This window comes from Scomber scombrus, chromosome 19, assembly GCF_963691925.1.
Source record: "Scomber scombrus chromosome 19, fScoSco1.1, whole genome shotgun sequence".
NCBI lineage: Eukaryota > Metazoa > Chordata > Actinopteri > Scombriformes > Scombridae > Scomber > Scomber scombrus.
The window spans coordinates 14,475,211-14,481,642 of record NC_084988.1 but is presented as its reverse complement, the minus strand read 5'-3'; positions in this window follow the sequence as shown (position 1 = coordinate 14,481,642).

Genomic DNA, 6,432 nt, shown 5'->3' with positions numbered 1-6,432 from the left:
GAATTTATATAAAATAGATCTCAATACTATTGTTAACTGCACAGATAGTATAATACATACATACTGTAGTCTACAAAGCAGAAAAGCAATATTTGTTGGTGTATAATTAATAAGCGCAACATTGGCTATGTTGACCCTTTAAGTTGAGCAACTTATCAAGCCAAATGTCAAAATACATAAAGTCTAATATGAAACATGTTGAATATGTGTACAATCTACAGGAAAGATGTTAATATGAGTTTGAATGATTATTTACATTTCAGAAAATACTAAAAAGTTGGTTTAATCAGTGTCTAACTCTGGTTTGACATTATTAACTGACTTCTGAATGGCAATATCCAGTTTTGTGTTCTAAATAGCCACCTTAACAGAATTGGCAGAACTACATCAATCAGCATAGAAATATATCATACTACCACGTGGGAATAAGACATTTCATTTATAAAGGAAATACAATAGGATCTATCATAGATTCATATGAAACATGCTTAATATTTTATAGAAATTCAGAGGACAAAATCACTCAATTTACTCTTTGTTTTATCTGCAACAACATTTTAAAACCATTTACAAACATCAGTTGTTTTACATGGTCAACTGTGACTAAACAAAAAAAGGACAGTGTAGTGCTGTATAATATATAATGTATAAAATATTTTGTCATGATACCTAAGATACTTAACATAAGAAAACGTTTAGTTGACCTCTATTGTAGCTTAACATCATTCTCTGTCAACCCAAATGTTTTTCTTTCTCTCCCCTCCTGTGTCTGTCAACGTCTCTCTATTTCAGTCTCACTCTACAACTTGCTGCCACTTTCTTTGGTTCATTTGTCCTGACAGACAAGTCCACCTTGACATCAAGCTACCTGCAGCCCTAATGAGTTTTTCCTGGGTATAGGCTGTCTCTTCACTTATGTTCTGGTTGTGTTTACGACAATCTCTGTGTAATTACTGGTGGCTGATATAAACTGTCACTCAGTGTTGTGTACAATCCCCAAATTAATGCGTGTACGTATTAAAACTAATGATGGATTTATTAAAATTTGTTGGGCAATTTTTTTGTAAAATGTATACATAAAGTCTTAATGAATGCAACATTTAAATATTTATTGTTATATATTGATGTAAATATAATTTCTTTCAACTTTTTGTTTTGTTGTTGGTCTGCAGATCAATTTTTGTATTGTAGACACATACCATAGCAGGTGCTTTAATATTCTTCACGTTACATAAATACACGTCACATAAATGCAGTGTAATCTTTATGTGTTTGTGTGTAATTGTGTTACATATTCATGAGGCTAATGTTATATAAGGGTTTAAATCCTTGAAATCCCCGAGAATATTTTAAAATCATATTCACAGCCAGAATACCTTTATTAGAAGATCTTTAACTATCATATGAGTTTTTATCAATATTTTTAGTAGCACATTTAAATTTAAATGTATTTATTTTTTATTACTATTGTAATTACCCAGCATATAGTAGTTCAGTTTAAGAACTGCAATTTAAGTTAAAACCTGTGTTGTTCAGACTACACATCAAGCAACAGTAATGATGTACTCACAAACAGGAGTAAAATGTGCATTTACATCAATATAAAACACATTTCCCATTGATTTAAAAAATGCTTCTTTAATTTTTTTTTTTTTTAAATTTAATTTTTTTTTTTTTTTTTTTACAAGTGATAGCCAAAAGGGAGCTTAATTAATGTGTGTAAAAATAGCCATTTAATGGGTGTATGTTAATGATCGTCCCATGGCAGCAGCAGTTGTGTATGCAGGTACTAATGAACTCTTTATAGTGTTAAATCTAACAGTCTCGAATGATTCCACTAACTGTTTTATGACTGTGTGGGCAGAACCCAAATCGGGGACTTGTGGCAAAGAGCTGCAGTTCACAGCTCTCTGCAGGTTTAACAACCTGCACGAGGCTGCTGAAGCTGCACTTCATTGTGCCAAAGAGAGAGAGAGAGAGCATACAAAAAATCTTCTTCAATTGTAGTTACAGTCAGTTTTATCTACCTGTCATGTAAAAAGTTTGGCCTGTTTCACCTGGGATTATTGTTGAATACTGCATCTGACATTAAAAATACAACAAGACACAACATCATCAAATATCAGGAAAAAGAAAGCACTGTTTTTCATACTGATAGAAATTGTGCCTTTTTTCTCTTATAGGCTTATACTTCATCACAGCTGTCACAGAAAAATAAAAAATGGTCAATGTTGAAAATGTATGGATTAACAAGATTAATGTGATTGTTAATTATGTGTAACATGAAGAGTATGTTTTCTGTACCAGAAAGGTTCTAAACTTGTTTGTGTGATTGAAAACTTAAATCTTACCAAAATAAAAAGTGCTGAATACACTTTGAGTATAATCCTGTAACTCAGAGGGGAGTGGGTGGGGGGCGGGGGGAGGATGTATTTCTAGTAGTCTAGAAGATTAACTGTAGAGGAGGAAGTCTTCCTCTGGCTCAGGGCAAGAGTCCCCCCCACTGAGAAACGGCCGAGGTGTGACGGAGGGGATTCCTGAGCAACAAAAGGTAGCCACTTTGATTTGAACAGCAGTGGTAGGCAGCAAGACACACACACACACACACACAAACCGCAGTTCCTGATCCTCAGCAGCCCTGCCCTCAGGTCTCAGCCAGCTGAAAGACGGGGGAAACTCCAGATGCTTCACAGAAGTTGTGGGCTGTGACCGAAGAAGAAGGGAGTAGTGGAAGACTGGCAGGAGGAGGACACTGATGGAAGGTTGGAGTTATGTACGAAGTGGAAAAATGTTATAGCAGTGGCGGAGGCTTAAATTAATAGTATGGATATCGAGGTTTTGGAGCAGCTCAGACAGAAGGGAGGCCAGTGGCAGAGCAAAGGAGGATGGGTGGGGCGACAGGAGACTCCAGAGCCTCCATATGATGGATGGACTGGTGAGGAAGAGAGGTCCGTGTTTCTTTCAAAAGACAAATGACCCAGACTGCTTCTGCTGTGATGTTGTGGGAGGGAATGCAAGGCAGCAGAACATGTGGAGATCTCATAACCAGAACATTTTGCAATAACACCACAGACACTCAGCAAAGACTAAACACTGAATGCCACATAAATTAACTGTTTTCAGGCTTTTGCGAAATATGCTGTAAAGCTGGCTCCGAATCTGATGCTGCAGCTTGGTAAATGTTCCTTTAATTATCTCCATTTAGGGACACATTGTTCCACACTGTAATAATCTGCTTTATCATACGCCAGGAAACTAAGCAGTAGGTCCATGGAGATGTCACTGGATACAACGCTGAGCTACTACACCTTTCAAGATGCCTCTGTGGCTTTAGTGGTAGGCATAAACCTTTTGACTGGGGTTAACTTCAGGGCTTTTAAAACATGATCCAGCCACACCCCCACCCCAACACAGACAGGCAGAAATGAAAACCTCTCCTCACACACACCTACTCGCACTCTCCTTCAGGGCCTGCTAAAGCCATTATGGCTTTAAAAGAGATTGTATCGGCTCCAGGCAGACAGGCAGACTGACAAATAGTTAGTTACATATACAGACAGTGACCTGCAAACTAAGAGGCCTCTGTGCTTGGGACAGAGTGGCTAAATGTCTGGCTACTCTTCAGAGGCTCTCAGGTGTGACCAGCCAGTCTCCTGTGTACAGCAGCCAAGGCGGCAGACAGCACAGAGGTGTTCTGTGAGCCCGGAGTCGAGTGAATATCTGCTCTATCTCTCCGTCACAGGCTGCGTACGCTCCTGCAAGCAGCTCAAACACAAGCCAGATCTTCTTTCCTGCAGAACTATGCAGGCTTTCATTGAGTTAATGCATATTTTTAGTCTGAGCCAAGGTCAAACATTTTGCCAAAGACCTGTCTGACACGTAATTTCTCCCAGCAGCTGCGGTTTCAAACATTTGATGACTAACTTTGCATTTGAATCAAAGACTTTAGCCAGACCACAAATGCATTGCAGTAGGATTTTTAAGAGAGGATGATGGAGGCTTTGGTTCTTAGCTAAGTCACAGACGTCTTTCTCACTGTGCTAACACTGTTGCATCGGTGGTTCCTTGGAGGAGCCTGAACCCTGCAGAAGAGGCCCTAATGTCCCCTCCCTGTGTGTGTGCGTGCGTGCACACACACACACAACTCTTCCCTAAAATTGCTGATGGCTTGTTTTCATGAACATATATTATTTCCAGATGGAGGTCATGAATAAAACCCGACGGAAACAAGTCGGGTGAAACTGGAAACTTAAAAAAACAGAAATGGAGGGGTATGGAGCTGAGTAAAAAAACACAGACTTTCTCCTCCCCCTCTCCTTCCCTGAACCTTTAAAAAAGAGCAACTTGTCAATTACACGGTTAAAAAACAGAGGAACACTGTACCACACATGAGCATGAGAACAGCAATACCACACGATAATTTTAAATGTTTTACCACGATGCAAAGAAATGAAGACATCCCTAAACAAAATGTGACTTTCATAAGAAAATAAACAAAAAGAGGCTCGGAGTAGCTCAACCTTCAAACCTCCACACATTTTTTCCAGCTAAATAAACAGAGTCTGGGGAAGAAAGGGAATACTTTCAGACTTAACTCAGAATACAGAAACTATGCTGTGAAGACCCCTCAAACGACCACGGGGGCTGATTCACCAACCTCAGACTTACCAACAAACCTGAATATGACGAAAGATGCATTGCTGTGCTGTGAATATACGTTCAACTGAGCAATTTAATGAACCTATCAGCGTTCTGTATTTGAGATGTGTTTCAAAACATATGAGCATTAAACAACATGTGCAAGCCACAAACGAAGCTAGAACATCCGTTAGTTCTGTCAAAAAGAGTGCCAAGACAAACCATTCAGACGCCAGACATTTTCTCCCCGAGCTGATTGGGAGGAGGATGAACCCCAGCTGTAAGCTTCAATAAATTAAAGCCTATTGCTGGAAGAAGCTGGGATATGTTCTATATTATGTTATTTGTGAGTAGGCTTGTTGGAAAGTTATGTTCTGTGAACTGTTTATGCCTACTTTTATAGGAATAGTTGGACATATCTGGGATAATACATTTACTGGCAGATGAGGTAGACAAGAAGATTGAAACTACTCCATGTTTATCCAAAAACTAAAACTACAGCCATGAGGTGGTTAGCTTAGCTTTGCATAAAGACTGGAAACAGCTAGTCTGGCCTAAGTTTAAAAATTGTCTTCTGGAAACGTTTAGCCTACACTCACCTATAACACATAATGTCATGTATGTTTTAGTCTCTAAATAGTTTTTTGTGGTTTTGATTCCACAAATTCAATAAAGCTGGTTCCCTCCAGTCTTATGCTAAGCTAAGCTAACACCTCATGGCATTTTCTCATCTACTCCTCAGCAAGAACAAATTTCCCCAAACATTTTTATCATTTAAATTACTTTGCCTACATTAGTTAACCATTCATCTACCAGCTTGTTGCTTTTCTAAATTCCTGAGATATGACTCCTGAGTCTTAACCTACATCTGTGCACTGGACCAATAAAACAATCTGACAAATTCAATGTTTTTGTGTTCAGGTTTTTGTAAATATATGTAGTTCTTTCAGTCAGGTTTTAGGTATATTTACCATTGCCGAGATAAAGCACACTCTTGTTGGAGATTCTTTCCCCATCACGCAGCCAGTCCTTCCAGTCCGTCTTGCTGTGTTAACCCAGTGAGTTGGTTTGGTTTTATCTAATCTGAGTCAGACTCCTTATCTCCATAATCAGACTCTAATCAGCCAGCTTTGTCCAGACAACAAGGGGCCAACATGAGGTAAAGAGGACCCTGAGGCCTCTCCGGATTCTCAGCCATAAAAGTGTAATTTGTAGGAAGGACATGTCCTTTCAAGTTAGTGGTAAAGTAGTAACCACATTCAAAAATATTTGTACTATACATCAAGTCTTGTAATTCAGTTTTTTCTCTGTTTATAGTTTTTGAAAAACATCTTGCCTGAGATTTTAGTCAATTTAAACATGATTGAATGTTGAAAAGATTAAAGTTTCAATGTAACCAAGACTAGGTAAATTGTTTCTTTATCAACATTTGGTTACGTGATTATCAGCATTTCAGTTAATGGTGTTTTTTGTTTTAAGAGCATGTCAAGAGCTGAGTTTGACAAGGCCAAAGTCCCTGGTTTCTGTCAGGACATCACAGGTATTTGGTCTGTTCTTTCTCTTCCTCCAGAAACTGTGGCTGTTGAATCTTGATCCTCCAGTCCTGACCTTACAAATTCTTCACTGCCACCCTGTAGTCCTGCCCTTATCTCAACCTCACCAGGCTCCTCCTGGCAGGCACAGATGGCAAGCCCATTCGTGTGCAAACTGCAGATTAAGCTCTGATTGTCCTGATGACTGCCTTTGTCTTACAGTAATGCCCCCTCTCTCACCATGAGAAAGGAACAGTAAGTA